The sequence below is a fragment of the Somniosus microcephalus genome, chromosome 12 (genome assembly GCF_052327205.1).
Source record: "Somniosus microcephalus isolate GS21.2 chromosome 12, FLI_Smic_1.0, whole genome shotgun sequence".
NCBI classification, from domain to species: Eukaryota; Metazoa; Chordata; class Chondrichthyes; order Squaliformes; family Somniosidae; genus Somniosus; species Somniosus microcephalus.
The window spans coordinates 221,831,225-221,857,541 of NC_140998.1; the positions used below are offsets into that span (position 1 = coordinate 221,831,225).

Here is a 26,317-nt window from a genome sequence, read left to right on the forward strand (position 1 = left end):
GAGATAGGGAGGGGTGTAGGGGGCTGGAGGAGGTTACAGAGATAGGGAGGGTTGTAGGGGCTGGAGGAGGTTACAGAGATAGGGAGGGTTGTAGGGGCTGGAGGAGGTTACAGAGATAGGGAGGGTTGTAGGGGCTGGAGGAGGTTACAGAGATAGGGAGGGTTGTAGGGGCTGGAGGAGGTTACAGAGATAGGGAGGGTTGTAGGGGCTGGAGGAGGTTACAGAGATAGGGAGGGTTGTAGGGGCTGGAGGAGGTTACAGAGATAGGGAGGGTTGTAGGGGCTGGAGGAGGTTACAGTGATAGGGAGGGTTGTAGGGGCTGGAGGAGGTTACAGAGATAGGGAGGGTTGTAGGGGCTGGAGGAGGTTACAGAGATAGGGAGGGTTGTTGGGGCTGAAGGGGGTTACAGAGATAGGGAGGGTTGTTGGGGCTGGAGGAGGTTACAGCGATAGGGAGGGTTGTAGAGGCTGGAGGAGGTTACAGAGATAGGGAGGGTTGTAGGGGCTGGAGGAGGTTACAGAGATAGGGAGGGTTGTTGGGGCTGGAGGAGGTTACAGAGATAGGGAGGGTTGTAGGGGCTGGAGGAGGTTACAGAGATAGGGAGGGGTGTGGGGGCTGGAGGAGGTTACAGAGATAGGGAGGGTTGTAGGGGCTGGAGGAGGTTACAGAGATAGGGAGGGTTGTGGGGGCTGGAGGAGGTTACAGAGATAGGGAGGGTTGTAGGGGCTGGAGGAGGTTACAGAGATAGGGAGGGTTGTAGGGGCTGGAGGAGGTTACAGAGATAGGGAGGGTTGTAGGGGCTGGAGGAGGTTACAGAGATAGGGAGGGTTGTAGGGGCTGGAGGAGGTTACAGAGATAGGGAGGGTTGTAGGGGCTGGAGGAGGTTACAGAGATAGGGAGGGTTGTAGGGGCTGGAGGAGGTTACAGAGATAGGGAGGGTTGTTGGGGCTGAAGGGGGTTACAGAGATAGGGAGGGTTGTAGGGGCTGGAGGAGGTTACAGAGATAGGGAGGGTCGAGGGCCATGGATTTGAACATGAGGGTGAGAATTTTTAAATCGAGGCGTTGCCGGACCGGGAGCCAATGTGAAGGCTCAGTTGGTGGGACTCTCGCCTCTGAGTCAGAAGGTCGTGAGTTCGAGCCCCCACTCCAGAGACTTGAGCCCCATACTCCAGGCTAACACTCCCAGTTCCAGTACTGAGGGCGCGCCGCACTGTCGGAGGGGCAGTACTGAGGGCGCGCTGCACTGTCGGAGGGGCGGTACTGAGGGAGCGCCGCACTGTCGGAGGGGCAGTACTGAGGGAGCGCCGCACTGTCGGAGGGGCGGTACTGAGGGAGCGCCGCACTGTCGGAGGGGCAGTACTGAGGGAGCGCCGCACTGTCGGAGGGCCAGTACTGAGGGAGCGCCGCACTGTCGGAGGGGCAGTACTGAGGGAGCGCTGCACTGTCGGAGGGGCAGTACTGAGGGCGCGCTGCACTGTCGGAGGGGCAGTACTGAGGGAGCGCCGCACTGTCGGAGGGGCAGTACTGAGGGAGCGCCGCGCTGTCGGAGGGGCAGTACTGAGGGAGCGCCGCACTGTCGGAGGGGCAGTACTGAGGGAGCGCCGCACTGTCGGAGGGGCAGTACTGAGGGAGCGCCGCGCTGTCGGAGGGGCAGTACTGAGGGAGCGCTGCACTGTCAGAGGGGCAGTACTGAGGGAGCGCCGCGCTGTCGGAGGGGCAGTACTGAGGGAGCGCCGCACTGTCGGAGGGGCAGTACTGAGGGAGCGCCGCACTGTCGGAGGGGCGGTACTGAGGGAGCGCCGCACTGTCGGAGGGGCAGTACTGAGGGCGCGCTGCACTGTCGGAGGGGCAGTACTGAGGGCGCGCTGCACTGTCGGAGGGGCTGTACTGAGGGAGCGCCGCACTGTCGGAGGGGCAGTACTGAGGGAGCGCCGCACTGTCGGAGGGGCAGTACTGAGGGAGCGCCGCACTGTCGGAGGGGCAGTACTGAGGGAGCGCCGCACTGTCGGAGGGGCGGTACTGAGGGAGCGCCGCACTGTCGGAGGGGCAGTACTGAGGGCGCGCTGCACTGTCGGAGGGGCAGTACTGAGGGCGCGCTGCACTGTCGGAGGGGCAGTACTGAGGGAGCGCCGCACTGTCGGAGGGGCAGTACTGAGGGCGCGCTGCACTGTCGGAGGGGCGGTACTGAGGGAGCGCCGCACTGTCGGAGGGGCAGTACTGAGGGAGCGCCGCACTGTCGGAGGGGCGGTACTGAGGGAGCGCCGCACTGTCGGAGGGGCAGTACTGAGGGAGCGCCGCACTGTCGGAGGGCCAGTACTGAGGGAGCGCCGCACTGTCGGAGGGGCAGTACTGAGGGAGCGCTGCACTGTCGGAGGGGCAGTACTGAGGGCGCGCTGCACTGTCGGAGGGGCAGTACTGAGGGAGCGCCGCACTGTCGGAGGGGCAGTACTGAGGGAGCGCTGCACTGTCAGAGGGGCAGTACTGAGGGAGCGCCGCGCTGTCGGAGGGGCAGTACTGAGGGAGCGCCGCACTGTCGGAGGGGCAGTACTGAGGGAGCGCCGCACTGTCGGAGGGGCGGTACTGAGGGAGCGCCGCACTGTCGGAGGGGCAGTACTGAGGGCGCGCTGCACTGTCGGAGGGGCAGTACTGAGGGCGCGCTGCACTGTCGGAGGGGCTGTACTGAGGGAGCGCCGCACTGTCGGAGGGGCAGTACTGAGGGAGCGCCGCACTGTCGGAGGGGCAGTACTGAGGGAGCGCCGCACTGTCGGAGGGGCAGTACTGAGGGAGCGCCGCACTGTCGGAGGGGCGGTACTGAGGGAGCGCCGCACTGTCGGAGGGGCAGTACTGAGGGCGCGCTGCACTGTCGGAGGGGCAGTACTGAGGGCGCGCTGCACTGTCGGAGGGGCAGTACTGAGGGAGCGCCGCACTGTCGGAGGGGCAGTACTGAGGGAGCGCTGCACTGTCAGAGGGGCAGTACTGAGGGAGCGCCGCACTGTCGGAGGGGCAGTACTGAGGGAGCGCCGCACTGTCGGAGGGGCAGTACTGAGGGAGCGCCGCACTGTCGGAGGGGCAGTACTGAGGGAGCGCCGCACTGTCGGAGGGGCAGTACTGAGGGAGCGCCGCACTGTCAGAGGGGCAGTACCGAGGGAGCGCCGCACTGTCGGAGGGGCAGTACTGAGGGAGCGCCGCACTGTCGGAGGGGCAGTACTGAGGGAGCGCTGCACTGTCAGAGGGGCAGTACTGAGGGAGCGCCGCACTGTCGGAGGGGCAGTACTGAGGGCGCGCCGCACTGTCGGGGGGGCTGTACTGAGGGCGCGCTGCACTGTCGGAGGGGCAGTACTGAGGGCGCGCTGCACTGTCGGAGGGGCAGTACTGAGGGAGCGCCGCACTGTCGGAGGGGCAGTACTGAGGGAGCGCTGCACTGTCAGAGGGGCAGTACTGAGGGAGCGCCGCACTGTCGGAGGGGCAGTACTGAGGGAGCGCCGCACTGTCGGAGGGTCAGTACTGAGGGAGCGCCGCACTGTCGGAGGGGCAGTACTGAGGGAGCGCCGCACTGTCGGAGGGGCAGTACTGAGGGAGCGCCGCACTGTCGGAGGGGCAGTACTGAGGGAGCGCCGCACTGTCGGAGGGGCAGTACTGAGGGAGCGCCGCACTGTCAGAGGGGCAGTACCGAGGGAGCGCCGCACTGTCGGAGGGGCAGTACTGAGGGAGCGCCGCACTGTCGGAGGGGCAGTACTGAGGGAGCGCCGCCCTGTCGGAGGGGCAGTACTGAGGGAGCGCCGCACTGTCGGGGGGCAGTACTGAGGGAGCGCCGCACTGTCGGAGGGGCAGTACCGAGGGAGCGCCGCACTGTCGGAGGGGCAGTACCGAGGGAGCGCCGCACTGTCGGAGGGGCAGTACTGAGGGAGTGCCGCACTGTCGGAGGGTCAGTACTGAGGGAGCGCCGCACTGTCGGAGGGGCAGTACTGAGGGAGCGCCGCACTGTCGGAGGGTCAGTACTGAGGGAGCGCCGCACTGTCGGAGGGGCAGTACTGAGGGAGCGCCGCACTGTCGGAGGGGCAGTACTGAGGGAGCGCCGCACTGTCGGAGGGGCAGTACTGAGGGAGCGCCGCACTGTCGGAGGGGCAGTACTGAGGTAGTGCCGCACTGTCGGAGGGGTAGTACTGAGGGAGCGCCGCACTGTCGGAGGGGCAGTACTGAGGGAGCGCCGCACTGTCGGAGGGGCAGTACTGAGGGAGTGCGGCACTGTCAGAGGGGCAGTACTGAGGGAGCGCCGCCCTGTCGGAGGGGCAGTACTGAGGGAGCGCCGCACTGTCGGAGGGGCAGTACCGAGGGAGCGCCGCACTGTCGGAGGGGCAGCACTGAAGGAGCGCCGCACTGTCGGAGGGTCAGTACTGAGGTAGTGCCGCACTGTCAGAAGGGTAGTACTGAGGGAGCGCCGCACTGTCGGAGGGGCAGTACTGAGGTAGTGCCGCACTGTCGGAGGGGTAGTACTGAGGGAGCGCCGCACTGTCGGAGGGGCAGTACTGAGGGAGCGCCGCACTGTCGGAGGGGCAGTACTGAGGGAGCGCTGCACTGTCGAAGGTGCCATCTTTCGGATGAGACGTTAAACAGGGGGAGTTCTCCCTGGTGTCCTGGGGCCAATATTTATCCCTCAACCATTATCGCTAAAAAATAGATGATCTGAGTCATTATCACATCGCTGTTTGTGGGAGCTTGCTGTGCGCAAATTGGCTGCTGCGTTTCCCACATTACAACAGTGACCACACTTCCAAAAAAAGTCCTTCAGGCTGTGAAGCGTTTTGGGACGTCCTGAGGTGGGGAAAGGCGCTGGAGAGATGCGAGTGTTTCTTTGTTTTCCCACGTTGTGTTACATAGTTTTAACAAACCATCGACGATATTTTCCACGGCAGTGATCCAGTGGCTGAGGTGCAGAGGGATTATTCCAAAAGGTTCTGGCATCTCATGCTGTTGTGAGGACACTCACACACACACACACACAGAAGTATCATGTGGCCGTGAGCTAAACTGGAGTTCGTACATCAGCGCTGTTATTAAACAACGGACGTATATATATTTTTTTTGCCTTTTTTAAAAAAAGCATTAAACTTCCATTCAATTCACACTGGCCCGGATTTCGCGGTGGTAATGACGGCGGAACTATCAGCATCCGCCGTCACTTCCCTTCTGAGATTGACCGCGACGTCTTGGAGTCGGCACATGCGCGGATAAACGCGGACATCCTGAAGTTGGTGTCAGCGATTCTACACGCCAAGTTGCGCTGTGGAACTCCCCGGAGCCCGCAATCCATTCCAGATCTCAGTTCCTGGCGCACACTTCCCCTATTACGCTGGAATATCGCTGTTTAACCCCCCCTACCACCACCCCACCCGAGAAAGTTAAACCTTGTTGAAAGAGTTGTAACTGGGATTTTAATGGCGTACTGACTGCTGAACAACCTCTCTGGCCCTGAAAAACTAATTTTATATATTCGTGGAATGTCAAATTTTTTTATTAATATGATTAAGAATGAGATGTTTTTAATATAATAATTGTTTTCAATAGATTGTTTATGATATTTCAGCTTCTACCTTTATCCCATGTGTATGTTCCAAACTTTGTTGCACGCTGTGTAAAATTTATTTAAAAAATAAATATAAAAATCTTTGCTTTTTATTTCCTGGTTTGCCCATTGGGACCCCCGCTGTCAACCTGCCTCCACGCAAGTCTCCCAGGTGTTGGGTCTGTCAGTGCTGAACAGACCTGACACCAAGCGGCGGGAGAGGCAATTTAGATCATTAAATGGGTTGTTAAGAGGCAATTAAGTATTATTTTACACTCACCCTTAGATTTTTAGAGTTCGCCAATGTCTTCCCCGCTGCTCAGGAATCAGGTCAGATAAGGAGGTCGGGTGTTGTGTCAGCATGGGATGATCTACTAACTTGACAGCTGTAAATGGTCTACAAATGCTGCCATTTCATAAGTGTTCACTTTCCAAGGTTAGAAGCTGTTGCTTACTGCATTTGGAAGGCAGATTGAGCTTTATGCAGCTTGCAAGTGTTTGGAGCAAACTCTCTATCCAGTGTCACCTCATTGGAACAACCTCTCTCACCAGCGACAGATCGCTTCTGTCATCTCAAGTTCACCTGCCATCTATTCCATCAGCATCGGTGCCCTTGAAAAAATCTCACCTTGGTCCTCAGAATCCCACTACGATCAGCCCCAACACCATAGAAACATAGAAACATAGAAGATAGGAGCAGGAGTAGGCCATTCGGCTCCTCGAGCCTGCTCCGCCATTTAATGAGATCATGGCTGATCATCCAAGTTCAGTACCCAGTCCCTGCTTTCTCCCCATATCCCTTGATCCCCTTAGCCTTAAGAAATATATCTAACTCCTTCTTGAATATATTTAATGAATTGGCATCAACTGTCTTTTGTGGCAGAGAATTCCACATGTTCACCACTCTCTGGGTGAAGAAATTCCTCCTCATCTCAGTCCTAAATGGCTTACCCCTTATCCTTAGACTGTGACCCCTGGTTCTGGACTCCCCGGCCATCGGGAACATCCTTCCTGCATCTAGTCTGTCTAGTCCTGTTAGAATTTTATAAGTTTCAATGAGATCCCCTCTCCTTCTTCTAAACTCCAGCGAGTATAAGCCCAATCGACCCAATCTCTCCTCATACGTCATTCCTGCCATCCCAGGTATTAGTCTGGTGAATCTTCGCTGCACTCTCTCCATGGCAAGAACATCCTTCCTCAGATAAGGTGACCAAAACTGCACACAATATTCAAGGTGTGGTCTCACCAAGGCCCTGTACAACAGCAGCAAGACATCCTTGCTCCTGTACTCGAATCCTCTCGCTACGAAGGCCAACATACCATTTGCCTTCTTAACCGCCTGCTGCACCTGCATGCTTACCTTCAGCAACTGGTGCACAAGGACACCCAGGTCTCGTTGCACTTCCCCTTCTCCCAATCTATTGCCGTTCAGATAATAATCTGCCTTCCTGTTTTTGCCACCAAAGTGGATAACCTCACATTTATCCACGTTATATTGCATCTGCCATGCTTTTGCCCAATCACCCAACCTGTCCAAATCATAATGGAGTTTCTCGGCATCCTCCTCACAGCACACACGCCCACCCAGCTTTGTGTCATCTGCAAACTTGGAGATATTACATCTAGTTCCCTCATCTAGATCATTAATATATATTGTGAAATAGCTGGGGTCCTAGCACCGATCCTTGCAGTACCCCACAAGTCACTGCCTGCCACTCGGAAAAAGACCCGTTTATTCCAACTCTTTGCTTCCTGTCTGCCAACCAGTTCTCCATCCAAGTCAGCACCTTACCCCCAATCCCATGTGCTTTAACTTTACATGCTAATCTCTTATGTGGGACCTTATTGAAAGCCTTCTGAAAGTCCAAATACACCACATCCACTGGTTCTCCCTTATCTAGTTTACCAGTTACGTCCTCAAAAAATTCCAGTAGATTAGTCAAGTACGATTTACCTTTTATAAATCCATGTTGACTTTGTCCAATCCTGTCACTGTTTTCCAAGTGCTCAGCTATTACATCTTTTATAATGGACTCTAGCATTTTCCCCACTACCGATGTCAGGCATACCGGTTTGTAATTCCCCGTTTTCTCTCTACCACCTTTTTTGAATAGCAGCAACACCACCCGGTCACACCAGCACCAACAACAACACCAACCTTCTCCGCAATCAACTGATGCTGCACAGGACACAGGGCATCAGCACCCGACCATATTGCTGCCCGGGAGGCCAGGGATGGCCTCACCATGGCCAGATTCACTTCACTTGACGCTGTACACCCTGGCTGCCACATGATGCGCCAGGTTGGCACCACCCCACACCAACACCATGAAGCATCCCTACAATGCCCAAGCCATTCCTTTCACACTCATCACCATTGCGGGGGGTAACGTTATGTCTCACCGTTCACTGCAACTCACTAAGCCACTTCCAAAGGTGCACACAGATCTGTCCAAGAACACAAAGTGTTGAAAATAAAGATTGTCAATGTTTGACAGCACATTAACAGAAACTTTACATGAACATTGGATAAAACACCCAAGTGCCTACCCTTGTGTGTTGTTAGTTGGTATGATTGGACTAGGATGAGGGTGAGTGTGAGGGGTGGATAGTGAGATGGGGAAGTGATAATGTAGATAGAGGGAGGGATGGGTGGAGGTGCAAGGTCAGTTGGTGCGAGTAAGGATGTGCAGGAGTAGGGTAGGGAAGGCAGAGTGATGGGGATGTGATGAGAGGCATAGTAGGATGAGGTTGAGTGTGGCTTGGCAGTAACGTTTCGTGATCTACTGAGATCAATGAAAGGTTTGCGCCACTGCAGCCTGGTCCTCCTGACTACATCCCTGCTTGTGCCCTCCTGGGCAATGTGCAACCAGGCTGCGTTGGTCACCTGGGGAGGTCTCTTCCGCCCATGGGAAGGGAAGAGGACCTCCCTGCGTGCTGTGACTCCCTCCATGAGCATATGGAGGGAGTCATGGGAGAGCCTGGGTGCAGCCCTGCACCTCTGTACAGTGATTGTCAGTGTTGGCAGCAACTCAATGCTGCAGAACACTGACAGCGCAAATGCCAAAATTAATTTGGGCATGGCCCCTTTCAGGAAACCGGCAGATGACACGTCATCAAATGACGTCATCAGACTCGCTTCCTGTTAATTGGCTGGGAACCGCGATGGGCGGGGCTTAACAAGCCCAATCAACGAAAAATCAGATCAACAGAGCAGGCTGGGACCGCGCGACTGACTCCGGTTGCCCTGGACCCACCTCGGTAGGCAAAATCCCGGCCTTTGTGTCTGTCTTCACGGGAGAAGACGCCAAAAACCTCCCTGAAATAGTGGAGAACCGAGGCACTAGCGAGAATGAGGAACTGAAAGAAATTAGTATTAGTAAAGACATAGGGGGAGAAATTCGGTATCGCCCCGTGTGGGGCGCCATTATCGGCCGGGCGCAAAGTTTAGCGCCTGGCGCTAATTATCGCCTCTGACTGCAAACTTGGCCTCTATCGTCCCTGGAGGTGATTGGAGCGCTAAATCAGGTGCTACACACCTCTCTTAAGGCGCTAACGCCGAGGAGCGAGGCGCTACCTCAGAGCGCTGGCGAAGCTCATGTGATGTCAGTCAGCAATGGAACACAGACACACTGGCGCCGGCCAGTTCTTAAAGGGGAGGGTCGATCTTACTCTCCATCCACACCCTGCTCATTGCAGCCTTGAATCTCGGCCTGGAGAGACCTGTACATCAATTCTGCTGGAAAGAACAAAGGAGAGGCCCAGGGAAAGAGCTCAGAGTGCAGCCCCCACAGTCTCTTCTAAATCGATGCCAGGAAGGTCAAATCAAAATGAACCTGCAAAGTGCTGCTCAGTACCCAAAACTCCTTCACACAGCGTTGAATCTCTCCAGAAGTCTCTCTCTTTCTCCCTCAGAATGCATGGTGCAAAAATGTCGCTGACAAAAAAAGGCAGGAAGCGGTCGCCTTTAAATAGCGCTCCCCCAGCCCCTTCCCGACTGGGAAACGCTCCCCTCAACCTGTCATTGTTAGTGGCAGGCGGTAAGGCAGGGGGCGCCACTCAATATCCGGTCTGGGGCGTTACCGGGGGCGTCGCGCGCTCGACTGACGTCTCGATCTGCCACCGCAGGAGATCGTGGCGGTAGTGTTTAGCGGCGCCAAAAAATGTCTGGTCAATTTCGCGAGCGGCACAAACATCGCCGCGCCCGGGCGCTAGTTGCTTCGCGCCCCATTAGCGCCCTCTTAGGGAGCTAACGGGAGGCGCAAACCAACCGAATTTTTCCCCCATGGTACTGGAGAAAGTAATGGGACTGAAAGCCGATAAATCCGCTGACCTGATGGCCTACATCCTAGGGTTTTGAAAGAGGTGGCTATAGAGATAGTGGATGCACTGGTTGTCATTTTCCACAATTCCATAGATTCTAGAACAGTTCCTGTGGATTGGCAGGTAGCAAATTTAAGAAAGGAGGGAGAGAGAAAACAGGGAACTACAGACCAGTTAGCCTGACATCAGTAGTAGGGAAAATGCTAGAATCTATTATTAAGGACGTGGTAACAGGGCACTTAGAAATAATAATAGGATTGGGCCGAGTCAACACAGATTTATGGAAGGGAAATCGTGTTTTGAGGTTGTAACTAGCAGAATAGATAAGGGGGAACCAGGATGTGTTTCTTGGATTTTCAGAAGGCATTTGATAAGATGCCACACAAGAGGTTATTAAACAAAATTAGACCTCATGGGATGGCGGTAATATACTAGTGTGGCGTACCGATCACAGAAAGGACACAATCCGCTTTCCGGTCCGTAGACTATAAATCAGGCGTCATGCCTTTAAGAAGGATCACACCTTTAAGAAACTCGATCTGCAACATAGTTAAGCCCAGAGCGGGGGAGGAGCAGTCGAAGCTGTGCACTGATGAAAGGCAGTCGTACTTTGTGTAGTCTCTGACTCCATTTTGTGTTCAGCATGCAGCCTCAACAATTAAACCTTTTCTCTTGAACCTCTCCGAGTTCAGTATTTTTTGCTAGGAGTACGTAGACTTGAGGATTGGTTAACGGACAGAAAACAGAGAGTAGGACTAAACAGGTCATTTTCGGGTTGGCAGGCTGTAACTAGTGGAATACCACAAGGATCAGTGCTTGGGCCCCAACGATTCACAATCTACATCAATGATTTGGATGAGGGGACCAAATGTAATATATCCAAGTTTGCTGATGGTACAAAGCTGGGTGGGAATGTAAGTTGTGAGGAGGATGCAAGGAGGCTTCAAGGGGATATAGACAGGCTAAGTGAGTGGGCAAGAACATGGCAAATGGAATATAATGTGGAGAAATGTGAAGTTATCCACTTTGATAGGAAAACTAGAAAAGCAGAGTATTTTTTAAATGGTGAGAGATTGGGAAATGTTGGTGTTCAGAGGGACCTGGGTGTCCTTGTACACGAATCACTGAAAGTTAACATGCAGGTACAGCAAGCAGTTTGGAAAGCAAATGGTATGTTGGCCTTTATTACAAGAGGATTTGAGTATAAGAGTAAAGACGTCTTACTGCGATTATAAAGGGCCCTGGTGAGACCACACCTGGAGTATTGTGGACAGTTTTGGTCTCCTTGCCTAAGGAAGGATATACTTGCCATAGAGGGAGTGCAACGAAGGTTCACCAGACTGGATCCTGGGATGGGGGGATTGTCCTATGAGGAGAGATTGAGTAGACTAGGCCTATATTCTCTAGAGTTTAAAGAATGAGAGGTGATCTCATTGAAACATACAAAATTCTTACAGGGCTTGACAGGGTAGATGCAGGGAGGATGTTTCCCCCTGGCTGGAGAGTCGAGAACCAGGGGTCACAGTCTCCGGATAAGGGGTCGGCCATTTAGGACTGAGATGAGGGAAAATTTCTTCACTCAGAGGGCGGTGAATCTTTGGAATTCTCTGCCCCAGGGGGCTGTGGAGGCTCAGTCGTTGAGTATATTCACGACAGAGATCGATAGATTTTTGGATTCATGGGGAATCAAAGGACATGGGGATCGGGTGCAGGAAGGTGGAGATGAGGTAGAAGATCAGCCATGATCTTATGGAATCGAGGGAATGAATGGCCGACTCCTGCTCCTATTTCTTATGTTCTTATGTGTACAATCTTCGAAGGTTTTTGCAGAAGGTCCCGGATTTTAACTCCAGGTGGATTCACCACTCAGGCCCGAGTTAAAATTACAGTCGGGTCTCAATGATGTCATCGGGCAGCGACAGGCGAGCGTATAAAAGGACCCTTGTTGGCTCCAGGCGGGTGCCCTTGCTGCCTGCTTCAGGAGAGCATGTTAAAATCGAAGGTGTTGCGAAGGTGGCAGCTTTCGATTTGAACCGCCCGCCCGCGTAGGCCGAGTGGGTGGGCTTAAAACCGCTCTCCCTAACGGGGCAAACAAATGGTCTTTTATTCCGGCGCAGTTCCCTGTTGTGACGGCACCATGTCGACAGCTAAATCCATCTCCGGAAACATTCATCAACACTGTCGTTAAGATCACACCGTCTGGAACTTTTCAAGGTCAATGGGGAGGGAGAAAGGTCAATCGAATATTTCCCACTTTTAAATGCCCATCGCCATTGTATCGAATTCTTTATCAAAGGACGTCGAGGATTGACTGAGGTTCAGGGCTTGGATCCGGTGAAAAAATTCTGTTTTAAAATAAAAGGACAAAATGTTAGCTTCGGAAGTTCAGGGGCAGCTGTATTTATCGGATTCAGACAGGCAGAGGGAGCTTTACTCTGTATCTAACCCTGTGCTGTACCTGCCCTGGGAGTGTTTGATGGGACAGTGTAGAGGGAGCTTTACTCTGTATCTAACCCTGTGCTGTACCTGCCCTGGGAGTGTTTGATGGGACAGTGTAGAGGGAGCTTTACTCTGTATCTAACCCGTGCTGTACCTGCCCTGGGAGTGTTTCATGGGACAGTGTAGAGGGAGCTTTACTCTGTATCTAACCCGTGCTGTACCTGCCCTGGGAGTGTTTGATGGGACAGTGTAGAGGGAGCTTTACTCTGTATCTAACCCGTGCTGTACCTGCCCTGGGAGTGTTTGATGGGACAGTGTAAAGGGAGCTTTACTCTGTATCTAACCCATGCTGTACCTGCCCTGGGAGTGTTTGATGGGACAGTGTAGAGGGAGATTTACTCTGTATCTAACCCATGCTGTACCTGCCCTGGGAGTGTTTGATGGGACAGTGTAGAGGGAGCTTTACTCTGTATCTAACCCGTGCTGCACCTGCCCCGGGAGTGTTTGATGGGACAGTGTAGAGGGAGCTTTACTCTGTATCTAACCCGTGCTGTACCTGCCCTGGGAGTGTTTGATGGGACAGTGTAGAGGGAGCTTTACTCTGTATCTAACCCGTGCTGTACCTGCCCTGGGAGTGTTTGATGGGACAGTGTAGAGGGAGCTTTACTCTGTATGTAACCCCGTGCTGTATCTGTCCGGGGAGTGTTTGATGGGACAGTGTAGAGGGAGCTTTACTCTGTATCTAACCCGTGCTATACCTGCCCTGAGAGTGTTTGATGGGACAGTGTAGAGGGAGCTTTACTCTGTATCTAACCCGTGCTGTACCTGCCCTGGGAGTGTTTGATGGGACAGTGTAGAGGGAGCTTTACTCTGTATCTAACCCGTGCTGTACCTGCCCTGGGAGTGTTTGATGGGACAGTGTAGAGGGAGCTTTACTCTGTATCTAACCCGTGCTGTACCTGCCCTGGGAGTGTTTGATGGGACAGTGTAGAGGGAGCTTTACTCTGTATCTAACCCGTGCTGTACCTGCCCTGGGAGTGTTTGATGGGACAGTGTAGAGGGAGCTTTACTCTGTATCTAACCCGTGCTGTACCTGCCCTGAGAGTGTTTGATGGGACAGTGTAGAGGGAGCTTTACTCTGTATCTAACCCGTGCTGCACCTGCCCTGGGAGTGTTTGATGGGACAGTGTCGAGGGAGCTTTACTCTGTATCTAACCCCGTGCTGGACCTGCCCTGGGAGTGTTTGATGGGACAGTGTAGAGGGAGCTTTACTCTGTATCTAACCCGTGCTGTACCTGCCCCGGGAGTGTTTGATGGGACAGTGTAGAGGGAGCTTTACTCTGTATCTAACCCGTGCTGTACCTGCCCTGGGAGTGTTTGATGGGAAATGTTAAGTATGTGTATTGTATTGAACAATTAACACAAAGACTTAAACGTATAACTCAAACAGGCCTTTACTGGTTGGAGGTAGGGACTATACATAGGTCTTTACTTCATGCCCACAGGCGGGAACTGAGGGGGGTCAGTACCCACAGTACTATTTATACCCCTATGGCCAGGAGTGGTACTGCGTATCACTACGCCCAACAAGTAGTGCAGTCCTGTCCATAGGTTCAAAGTAGCACACATATTACATACACAACAGGAAAGTGTAGAGGGAGCTTTACTCTGTATCTAACCCTTGCTGTACCTGCCCTGGGAGTGTTTGATGGGACAGTGTAGAGGGAGCTTTACTCTGTATCTAACCCATGCTGTACCTGCCCCGGGAGTGTATGATGGGACAGTGTAGAGGGAGATTTACTCTGTATCTAACCCGTGCTGTACCTGCCCTGGGAGTGTTTGATGGGACAGTGTAGAGGGAGCTTTACTCTGTATCTAACCCGTGCTGTACCTGCCCTGGGAGTGTATGATGGGACAGTGTAGAGGGAGCTTTACTCTGTATCTAACCCGTGCTGTACCTGCCCCGGGAGTGTTTGATGGGACAGTGTAGAGGGAGCTTTACTCTGTATCTAACCCGTGCTGTACCTGCCCTGGGAGTGTTTGATGGGAAAGTGTAGAGGGAGCTTTACTCTGTATCTAACCCGTGCTGTACCTGCCCTGGGAGTGTTTGATGGGACAGTGTCGAGGGAGCTTTACTCTGTATCTAACCCGTGCTGTACCTGCCCTGGGAGTGTTTGATGGGACAGTGTCGAGGGAGCTTTACTCTGTATCTAAACCGTGCTGTACCTGCCCTGGGAGTGTTTGATGGGACAGTGTCGAGGGAGCTTTACTCTGTATCTAACCCGTGCTGTACCTGCCCTGGGAGTGTTTGATGGGACAGTGTCGAGGGAGCTTTACTCTATATCTAACCCGTGCTGTACCTGCCCTGGGAGTGTTTGATGGGACAGTGTAGAGGGAGCTTTACTCTGTATCTAACCCGTGCTGTACCTGCCCTGAGAGTGTTTGATGGGACAGTGTAGAGGGAGCTTTACTCTGTATCTAACCCGTGCTGCACCTGCCCTGGGAGTGTTTGATGGGACAGTGTCGAGGGAGCTTTACTCTGTATCTAACCCTTGCTGTACCTGCCCTGGGAGTGTTTGATGGGAGAGTGTAGAGGGAGCTTTACTCTGTATCTAACCCGTGCTGCACCTGCCCTGGGAGTGTTTGATGGGACAGTGTCGAGGGAGCTTTACTCTGTATCTAACCCCGTGCTGGACCTGCCCTGGGAGTGTTTGATGGGACAGTGTAGAGGGAGCTTTACTCTGTATCTAACCCCGTGCTGTACCTGCCCTGGGAGTGTTTGATGGGACAGTGTTGAGGGAGCTTTACTCTGTATCTAACCCGTGCTGTACCTGCCCTGGGAGTGTTTGATGGGACAGTGTAGAGGGAGCTTTACTCTGTATCTAACCCGTGCTGTACCTGCCCCGGGAGTGTTTGATGGGACAGTGTAGAGGGAGCTTTACTCTGTATCTAACCCGTGCTGTACCTGCCCTGGGAGTGTTTGATGGGACAGTGTAGAGGGAGCTTTACTCTGTATCTAACCCGTGCTGTAACTGCCCCGGGAGTGTTTGATGGGACAGTGTAGAGGGAGCTTTACTCTGTATCTAACCCGTGCTGTACCTGCCCTGGGAGTGTTTGATGGGAAAGTGTAGAGGGAGCTTTACTCTGTATCTAACCCGTGCTGTACCTGCCCTGGGAGTGTTTGATGGGACAGTGTAGAGGGAGCTTTACTCTGTATCTAACCCGTGATGTACCTGCCCTGGGAGTGTTTGATGGGACAGTGTAGAGGGAGCTTTACTCTGTATCTAACCCTTGCTGTACCTGCCCTGGGAGTGTTTGATGGGACAGTGTAGAGGGAGGTTTTCTCTGTATCTAACCCGTGCTGTACCTGCCCTGGGACTGTTTGATGGGACAGTGTAGAGGGAGCTTTACTCTGTATCTAACCCGTGCTGTACCTGCCCTGGGAGTGTTTGATGGGACAGTGTAGAGGGAGCTTTACTCTGTATCTAACCCGTGATGTACCTGCCCTGGGAGTGTTTGATGGGACAGTGTAGAGGGAGCTTTACTCTGTATCTAACCCGTGCTGTACCTGCCCTGTGAGTGTTTGATGGGACAGTGCAGAGGGAGCTTTACTCTGTACCTAACCCGTGCTGTACCTGCCCTGGGAGTGTTTGATGGGACAGTGCAGAGGGAGCTTTACTCTGTATCTAACCCATGTTGTACCTGCCCTAGGAGTGTTTGATGAAACAGTGTAGAGGGAGCTTTATTCTGTACCTAACACCATGCTGTACCTGCAATGGGAGTGTTTGATGGGACAGTGTAGAGGGAGCTTTACTCTGTATCTAACCCGTGCTGTACCTGCCCTGGGAGTGTTTGATGGGACAGTGTAGAGGGAGCTTTACTTTGTATCTAACGCGTGCTGTACCTGCCCTGGAAGTGTTTGATGGGACAGTGTAGAGGGGGCTTTACTCTGTATCTAACCCCATGCTGTACCTGCCCTGGGAGTGTTTGATGGGACAGTGTAGAGGGAGCTTTACTTTGTATCTAACCCGTGCTGTACCTGCCCTGGGAGTGTTTGATGGGACAGTGTAGAGGGAGCTTTACTCTGTATCTTACCCCATACTGTACCTGCCCTGGGAGTGTTTGATGGGACAGTGAAGAGGGAGCATTACTCTGTATTTAACCCGTGCTGTACCTGCCCCGGGAGTGTTTGATGGGACAGTGTTGAGGGAGCTTTACTCTGTATCTAACCCGTGCTGTACCTGCCCTGGGAGTGTTTGATGGGACAGTGTAGAGGGAGATTTACTCTGTATCTAACCCGTGCTGGACCTGCCCTGGGAGTGTTTGATGGGACAGTGTAGAGGGAGCTTTACTCTGTATCTAACCCGTGCTGTACCTGCCCTAGGAGTGTTTGATGAAACAGTGTAGAGGGAGCTTTATTCTATATCTAACCCCATGCTTTACCTGCCCTGGGAGTGTTTGATGGGACAGTGTAGAGGGAGCTTTACTCTGTATCTAACCCGTGCTGTAGTTGCCCTGGGAGTGTTTGATGGGACAGTGTAGAGGGAGCTTTACTCTGTATCTAACCCGTGCTGTACTTGCCCTGGGAGTGTTTGATGGGACAGTGTAGAGGGAGCTTTATTCTGTATCTAACCCCATGCTGTACCTGCCCTGGGAGTGTTTGATGGGACAGTGTAGAGGGAGCTTTACTCTGTATCTAACCCGTGCTGTACCTGCCCTGGGAGTGTTTGATGGGACAGTGTAGAGGGAACTTTACTCTGTATCTAACCCCATGCTGTACCTGCCCTGGGAGTGTTTGATGGGACCGTGTAGAGGGAGCTTTACTCTGAATCTAACCCGTGCTGCACCTGCCCTGGGAGTGTTTGATGGGACAGTGTAGAGGGAGTTTACTCTGTATCTTACCCCGTACTGTACCTGCCCTGGGAGTTTTCGATGGGACAGTGTAGAGGGAGCTTTACTCTGTATCTAACCCGTGCTGTACCTGCCCCGGGAGTGTTTGATGGGACAGTGTAGAGGGAGCTTTACTCTGTATCTAACCAGTGATGTACCTGCCCTGGGAGTGTTTGATGGGACAGTGTAGAGGGAGCTTTACTCTGTATCTAACCCGTGCTGTAACTGCCCCGGGAGTGTTTGATGGGACAGTGTAGAGGGAGCTTTACTCTGTATCTAACCCGTGCTGTACCTGCCCTGGGAGTGTTTGATGGGAAAGTGTAGAGGGAGCTTTACTCTGTATCTAACCCGTGCTGTACCTGCCCTGGGAGTGTTTGATGGGACAGTGTAGAGTGAGCTTTACTCTGTATCTAACCCGTGATGTACCTGCCCTGGGAGTGTTTGATGGGACAGTGTAGAGGGAGCTTTACTCTGTATCTAATCCGTGCTGTACCTGCCCTGGGAGTGTTTGATGGGACAGTGTAGAGGGAGCTTTACTCTGTATCTAACCCGTGCTGTATCTGCCCCGGGAGTGTTTGACGGGACAGTGTAGAGGGAGCTTTACTCTGTATCTAACCCGTGCTGTACCTGCCCTGGGAGTGTTTGATGGGGCAGTGTAGAGGGAGCTTTACTCTGTATCTAACCCGTGCTGTACATGCCCTGGGAGTGTTTGATGGGACAGTGTAGAGGGAGCTTTACTCTGTATCTAACCCGTGATGTACCTGCCCTGGGAGTGTTTGATGGGACAGTGTAGAGGGAGCTTTACTCTGTATCTAACCCGTGCTGTACCTGCCCTGGGAGTGTTTGATGGGACAGTGTAGAGGGAGCTTTACTCTGTACCTAACCCGTGCTGTACCTGCCCTGGGAGTGTTTGATGGGACAGTGCAGAGGGAGCTTTACTCTGTATCTAACACCATGCTGTACCTGCAATGGGAGTGTTTGAAGGGACAGTGTAGAGCGAGCTTTACTCTGTATCTAACCCGTGCTGTACCTGCCCTGAGAGTGTTTGATGGGACAGTGTAGAGGGAGATTTACTTTGTATCTAACGCGTGCTGTACCTGCCCTGGGAGTGTTTGATGGGACAGAGTAGAGGGAGCTTTACTCTGTATCTAACCCGTGCTGTACCTGCCCTGGGAGTGTTTGATGGGACAGTGTAGAGGGAGCTTTACTCTGTATCTTACCCCGTACTGTACCTGCCCTGGGAGTGTTTGATGGGACAGTGAAGAGGGAGCTTTACTCTGTATCTAACCCGTGCTGTACCTGCCCTGGGAGTGTTTGACGGGACAGTGTAGAGGGAGCTTTACTCTGTATTTAACCCGTGCTGTACCTGCCCCGGGAGTGTTTAATGGGACAGTGTTGAGGAAGCTTTACTCTGTATCTAACCCGTGCTGTACCTGCCCTGGGAGTGTTTGATGGGACAGTGTAGAGGGAGATTTACTCTGTATCTAACCCGTGCTGTACCTGCCCTGGGAGTGTTTGATGGGACAGTGTAGAGGGAGCTTTACTCTGTATCTAACCCGTGCTGTACCTGCCCTAGGAGTGTTTGATGGGACAGTGTAGAGGGAGCTTTACTCTGTATCTTACCCCGTACTGTACCTGCCCTGGGAGTGTTTGATGGGACAGTGAAGAGGGAGCATTACTCTGTATCTTACCCCGTACTGTACCTGCCCTGGGAGTGTTTGATGGGACAGTGAAGAGGGAGCATTACTCTGTATTTAACCCGTGCTGTACCTGCCCCGGGAGTGTTTGATGGGACAGTGTTGAGGAAGCTTTACTCTGTATCTAACCCGTGCTGTACCTGCCCTGGGAGTGTTTGATGGGACAGTGTAGAGGGAGATTTACTCTGTATCTAACCCGTGCTGTACCTGCCCTGGGAGTGTTTGATGGGACAGTGTAGAGGGAGCTTTACTCTGTATCTAACCCGTGCTGTACCTGCCCTAGGAGTGTTTGATGAAACAGTGTAGAGGGAGCTTTATTCTATATCTAACCCCATGCTTAACCTGCCCTGGGAGTGTTTGATGGGACAGTGTAGAGGGAGCTTTACTCTGTATCTAACCCGTGCTGTAGTTGCCCTGGGAGTGTTTGATGGGACAGTGTAGAGGGAGCTTTAATCTGTATCTAACCCGTGCTGTACTTGCCCTGGGAGTGTTTGATGGGACAGTGTAGAGGGAGCTTTACTCTGTATCTAACCCCATGCTGTACCTGCCCTGGGAGTGTTTGATGGGACAGTGTAGAGGGAGCTTTACTCTGAACCTAACCCGTGCTGTACCTGCCCTGGGAGTGTTTGATGGGACAGTGTAGAGGGAGCTTTACTCTGTATCTTACCCCGTACTGTACCTGCCCTGGGAGTGTTTGATGGGACAGTGTAGAGGGAGCTTTACTCTGTATCTAACCCGTGCTGTACCTGCCCTGGGAGTGTTTGATGGGACAGTGTAGAGGGAGCTTTACTTTGTATCTAACCCGTGCTGTACCTGCCCTGGGAGTGTTTGATGGAACAGTGTAGAGGGAGCTTTACTCTGTATCTAACCCGTGCTGTACCTGCCCTGGGAGTGTTTGATGGGACAGTGTAGAGGGAGCTATACTCTGTATCTAACCCCGTGCTGTACCTGCCCTGGGAGTGTTTGATGGGACAGTGTACAGGGAGCTTTACTCTGTATCTAACCCGTGCTGTACCTGCCCTGGGAGTGTTTGACGGGACAGTGAAGAGGGAGCATTACTCTGTATCTAACCCGTGCTGTACCTGCCCCGGGAGTGTTTGATGGGACAGTGTTGAGGGAGCTTTACTCTGTATCTAATCCCTGCTGTACCTGCCCTGGGAGTGTTTGATGGGACAGTGTAGAGGGAGATTTACTCTGTATCTAACCCGTGCTGTACCTGCCCTGGGAGTGTTTGATGGGACAGTGTAGAGGGAGCTTTACTCTGTATCTAACCCGTGATGTACCTGCCCTGGGAGTGTTTGATGGGACAGTGTAGAGGGAGCTTTACTCTGTATCTAACCCGTGCTGTACCTGCCCTGGGAGCGTTTGATGGGACAGTGTAGAGGGAGCTTTACTCTGTATCTAACCCGTGCTGTACCTGCCCTGGGAGTGTTTGATGGGACAGTGTAGAGGGAGCTTTACTCTGTATGTAACCCGTGCTGTACCTGCCCTAGGAGTGTTTGATGAAACAGTGTAGAGGGAGCTTTATTCTATATCTAACCCCATGCATTACCTGCCCTGGGAGTGTTTGAAGGGACAGTGTCGAGGGACCTTTACTCTGTATCTAACCCGTGCTGTAGTTGCCCTGGGAGTGTTTGATGGGACAGTGTAGAGGGAGCTTTACTCTGTATCTAACCTGTGCTGTACTTGCCCTGGGAGTGTTTGATGAGACAGTGTCGAGGGAACTTTACTCTGTATCTAACCCGTGCTGTACCTGCCCTGGGAGTGTTTGATGGGACAGTGTAGAGGGAACTTTACTCTGTATCTAACCCCATGCTGTACCTGCCCTGGGAGTGTTTGATGGGACAGTGTAGAGGGAGCTTTACTCTGTATCTTACCCCGTACTGTACCTGCCCTGGGAGTGTTCGATGGGTCAGTGTAGAGGGAGCTTTACTCTGTATCTAACCCGTGCTGTACCTGCCCCGGGAGTGTTTGATGGGACAGTGTAGAGGGAGCTTTACTCTGTATCTAACCAGTGCTGTACCTGCCCTGGGAGTGTTTGATGGGACAGTGTAGAGGGAGCTTTACTCTGTATCTAACCCGTGCTGTAACTGCCCCGGGAGTGTTTGATGGGACAGTGTAGAGGGAGCTTTACTCTGTATCTAACCCGTGCTGTACCTGCCCTGGGAGTGTTTGATGGGAAAGTGTAGAGGGAGCTTTACTCTGTATCTAACCTGTGCTGTACCTGCCCTGGGAGTGTTTGATGGGACAGTGTAGAGGGAGCTTTACTCTGTATCTAACCCGTGATGTACCTGCCCTGGGAGTGTTTGATGGGACAGTGTAGAGGGAGCTTTACTCTGTATCTAATCCGTGCTGTACCTGCCCTGGGAGTGTTTGATGGGACAGTGTAGAGGGAGCTTTACTCTGTATCTAACCCGTGCTGTACCTGCCCCGGGAGTGTTTGATGGGACAGTGTAGAGGGAGCTTTACTCTGTATCTAACCCGTGCTGTACCTGCCCTGGGAGTGTTTGATGGGACAGTGTAGAGGGAGCTTTACTCTGTATCTAACCCGTGCTGTACCTGCCCTGGGAGTGTTTGATGGGACAGTGTTGAGGGAGCTTTACTCTGTATCTAACCCGTGATGTACCTGCCCTGGGAGTGTTTGATGGGACAGTGTAGAGGGAGCTTTACTCTGTATCTAACCCGTGCTGTACCTGCCCTGGGAGTGTTTGATGGGACAGTGTAGAGGGAGCTTTACTCTGTACCTAACCCGTGCTGTACCTGCCCTGGGAGTGTTTGATGGGACAGTGCAGAGGGAGCTTTACTCTGTATCTAACCCATGCTGTACCTGCCCTAGGAGTGTTTGATGAAACAGTGTAGAGGGAGCTTTATTTTGTACCTAACACCATGCTGTACCTGCAATGGGAGTGTTTGATGGGACAGTGTAGAGGGAGCTTTACTCTGTATCTAACCCGTGCTGTACCTGCCCTGGGAGTGTTTGATGGGACAGTGTAGAGGGAGCTTTACTTTGTATCTAACGCGTGCTGTACCTGCCCTGGAAGTGTTTGATGGGACAGTGTAGAGGGAGCTTTACTCTGTATCTAACCCCATGCTGTACCTGCCCTGGGAGTGTTTGATGGGACAGTGTACAGGGAGCTTTACTCTGTATCTAACCCGTGCTGTACCTGCCCTGGGAGTGTTTGATGGGACAGTGTAGAGGGAGCTTTACTCTGTATCTTACCCCGTACTGTACCTGCCCTGGGAGTGTTTGATGGGACAGTGAAGAGGGAGCTTTACTCTGTATCTAACCCGTGCTGTACCTGCCCTGGGAGTGTTTGACGGGACAGTGTAGAGGGAGCTTTACTCTGTATTTAACCCGTGCTGTACCTGCCCCGGGAGTGTTTGATGGGACAGTGTTGAGGAAGCTTTACTCTGTATCTAACCCGTGCTGTACCTGCCCTGGGAGTGTTTGATGGGACAGTGTAGAGGGAGATTTACTCTGTATCTAACCCGTGCTGTACCTGCCCTGGGAGTGTTTGATGGGACAGTGTAGAGGGAGCTTTACTCTGTATCTAACCCGTGCTGTACCTGCCCTAGGAGTGTTTGATGGGACAGTGTAGAGGGAGCTTTACTCTGTATCTTACCCCGTACTGTACCTGCCCTGGGAGTGTTTGATGGGACAGTGAAGAGGGAGCATTACTCTGTATCTTACCCCGTACTGTACCTGCCCTGGGAGTGTTTGATGGGACAGTGAAGAGGGAGCATTACTCTGTATTTAACCCGTGCTGTACCTGCCCCGGGAGTGTTTGATGGGACAGTGTTGAGGAAGCTTTACTCTGCATCTAACCCGTGCTGTACCTGCCCAGGGAGTGTTTGATGGGACAATGTAGAGGGAGATTTACTCTGTATCTAACCCGTGCTGTACCTGCCCTGGGAGTGTTTGATGGGACAGTGTAGAGGGAGTTTTACTCTGTATCTAACCCGTGCTGTACCTGCCCTAGGAGTGTATGATGAAACAGTGTAGAGGGAGCTTTATTCTATATCTAACCCCATGCTTAACCTGCCCTGGGAGTGTTTGATGGGACAGTGTAGAGGGAGCTTTACTCTGTATCTAACCCGTGCTGTAGTTGCCCTGGGAGTGTTTGATGGGACAGTGTAGAGGGAGCTTTAATCTGTATCTAACCCGTGCTGTACTTGCCCTGGGAGTGTTTGATGGGACAGTGTAGAGGGTGCTTTACTCTGTGTCTAACCCCATGCTGTACCTGCCCTGGGAGTGTTTGATGGGACAGTGTAGAGGGAGCTTTACTCTGAACCTAACCCGTGCTGTACCTGCCCTGGGAGTGTTTGATGGGACAGTGTAGAGGGAGCTTTACTCTGTATCTTACCCCGTACTGTACCTGCCCTGGGAGTGTTTGATGGGACAGTGTAGAGGGAGCTTTACTCTGTATCTAACCCGTGCTGTACCTGCCCTGGGAGTGTTTGATGGGACAGTGTAGAGGGAGCTTTACTCTGTATCTAACCCGTGCTGTACCTGCCCTGGGAGTGTTTGATGGAACAGTGTAGAGGGAGCTTTACTCTGTATCTAACCCGTGCTGTACCTGCCCTGGGAGTGTTTGATGGGACAGTGTAGAGGGAGCTATACTCTGTATCTAACCCCGTGCTGTACCTGCCCTGGGAGTGTTTGATGGGACAGTGTAGAGGGAGCTTTACTCTGTATCTGACCCGTGCTGTACCTGCCCTGGGAGTGTTTGACGGGACAGTGAAGAGGGAGCATTACTCTGTATCTAACCCGTGCTGTACCTGCCCCGGGAGTGTTTGATGGGACAGTGTTGAGGGAGCTTTACTCTGTATCTAATCCCTGCTGTACCTGCCCTGGGAGTGTTTGATGGGACAGTGTAGAGGGAGATTTACTCTGTATCTAACCCGTGCTGTACCTGCCCTGGGAGTGTTTGATGGGACAGTGTAGAGGGAGCTTTACTCTGTATCTAACCCGTGATGTACCTGCCCTGGGAGTGTTTGATGGGACAGTGTAGAGGGAGCTTTACTCTGTATCTAACCCGTGCTGTACCTGCCCTGGGAGCGTTTGATGGGACAGTGTAGAGGGAGCTTTACTCTGTATCTAACCCGTGCTGTACCTGCCCTGGGAGTGTTTGATGGGACAGTGTAGAGGGAGCTTTACTCTGTATGTAACCCGTGCTGTACCTGCCCTAGGAGTGTTTGATGAAACAGTGTAGAGGGAGCTTTATTCTATATCTAACCCCATGCTTTACCTGCCCTGGGAGTGTTTGAAGGGACAGTGTCGAGGGACCTTTACTCTGTATCTAACCCGTGCTGTAGTTGCCCTGGGAGTGTTTGATGGGACAGTGTAGAGGGAGCTTTACTCTGTATCTAACCTGTGCTGTACTTGCCCTGGGAGTGTTTGATGGGACAGTGTCGAGGGAACTTTACTCTGTATCTAACCCGTGCTGTACCTGCCCTGGGAGTGTTTGATGGGACAGTGTAAGGGAACTTTACTCTGTATCTAACCCCATGCTGTACCTGCCCTGGGAGTGTTTGATGGGACAGTGTAGAGGGAGCTTTACTCTGAATCTAACCCGTGCTGTACCTGCCCTGGGATTGTTTGATGGGACAGTGTAGAGGGAGCTTTACTCTGTATCTTACCCCGTGCTGTACCTGCCCTGGGAGTGTTTGATGGGACAGTGTAGAGGGAGCTTTACTCTGTATCTAACCCGTGCTGTACCTTCCCTGGGAGTGTTTGATGGAACAGTGTAGAGGGAGCTTTACTCTGTATCTAACCCGTGCTGTACCTGCCCTGGGAGTGTTTGATGGGACACTGTAGAGGGAGCTTTACTCTGTATCTAACCCTGTGCAGTACCTGCCCTGGGAGTGTTTGATGGAACAGTGTAGAGGGAGCTTTACTCTGTATCTAACCCGTGTTGTACCTGCCCTGGGAGTGTTTGATGGGACAGTGTAGAGGGAGCTTTACTCTGTATCTAAGCCGTGCTGTACCTGCCCCGGGTGTGTTTGATGGGACAGTGTAGAGGGAGCTTTACTCTGTATCTAACCCGTGCTGTACCTGCCCTGGGAGTGTTTGATGGGACAGTGCAGAGGGAGTTTACTCTGTATCTAACCCGTGCTGTACCTGCCCTGGGAGTGTTTGATGGAACAGTGTAGAGGGAGCTTTACTCTGTATCTAACCCGTGCTGTACCTGCCCTGGGAGTGTTTGATGGGACAGTGTAGAGGGAGCTTTACTCTGTATCTAACCCGTGCTGTACCTGCCCTGGGAGTGTTTGATGGGACAGTGCAGAGGGAGCTTTACTCTGTATCCAACCCGTGCTGTACCTGCCTGGGAGTGTTTGATGGGACAGTGTAGAGGGAGCTTTACTCTGTATCTAACCCATGCTGTACCTGCCCTGGGAGTGTTTGATGGGACAGTGTAGAGGGAGCTTTACTCTGTATCTCACCCGTGCTGTACCTGCCCTGGGAGTGTTTGATGGGACAGTGCAGAGGGAGCTTTACTCTGTATCTAACCCGTGCTGTACCTGCCCTGGGAGTGTTTGATGGGACAGTGTAGAGGGAGCTTTACTCTGTATCTAACCCGTGCTGTACCTGCCCTGGGAGTGTTTGATGGGACAGGGTAGAGGGAGCTTTACTCTGTATCTAACCCGTGCTGTACCTGCCCTGGGAGTGTTTGATTGGACAGTGTAGTGGGAGCTTTACTCTGTATCTAACCCGTGCTGCAACTGCCCTGGGAGTGTTTGATGGGACAGTGCAGAGGGAGCTTTACTCTGTATTTAACCCATGCTGTACCTGCCCTGGCAGTGTTTGATGGGGCAGTGCAGAGGGAGCTTTACTCTGTATCTAACCCCGTGCTGTCCCTGCCCTGGGAGTGTTTGATGGGGCAGTGTAGAGGGAGCTTTACTCTGTATCTAACCCCATGCTGTACCTGCCCTGGGAGTGTTTGATGGGACAGTGTAGAGGGAGCTTTACTCTATATCTAACCCCGTGCTGTACCTGCCCTGGGAGTGTTTGATGGGAAAGTGTAGAGGGAGCTTTACTCTGTATCTAACACGTGCTGTACCTGCCCTGGGAGTGTTTGATGGGACGGTGTAGAGGGAGCTTTACTCTGTATCTAACCCGTGCTGTACCTGCCCTGGGAGTGTTTGATGGGACAGTGCAGAGAGAGCTTTACTCTGTATCTAACCCGTGCTGTACCTGCTCTGGGAGTGTTTGTTGGGCAGTGTAAAGGGAACTTTACTCTGTACCTAACCCGTGCTGTACCTGCCCTGGGAGTGTTTGATGTGACAGTGTAGAGGGAGCTTTACTCTGTATCTAACCCGTGCTGTACCTGCCCTGGGAGTGTTCGATGGGACAGTGTAGAGGGAGCATTACTCTGTATCTAACCCGTGCTCTACCTGCCCCGG

The 26,317-nt window shown here is 52.9% G+C and overlaps 1 protein-coding gene across 1 annotated transcript in view; it reads right to left on the bottom strand.

Moving 5' to 3' along the window:
* Window positions 1-11,039: 11,039 nt before the first annotated feature.
* LOC147110166 (uncharacterized) overlaps window positions 11,040-26,317 on the bottom strand; it is a 55,497-nt gene continuing 40,219 nt past the window's right edge. The window contains exon 7 of the mRNA XM_086004101.1: window positions 11,040-12,232. The gene's annotated coding sequence lies outside the window, so the exon portion shown is untranslated. The remainder of the gene's footprint in view (window positions 12,233-26,317) is intronic.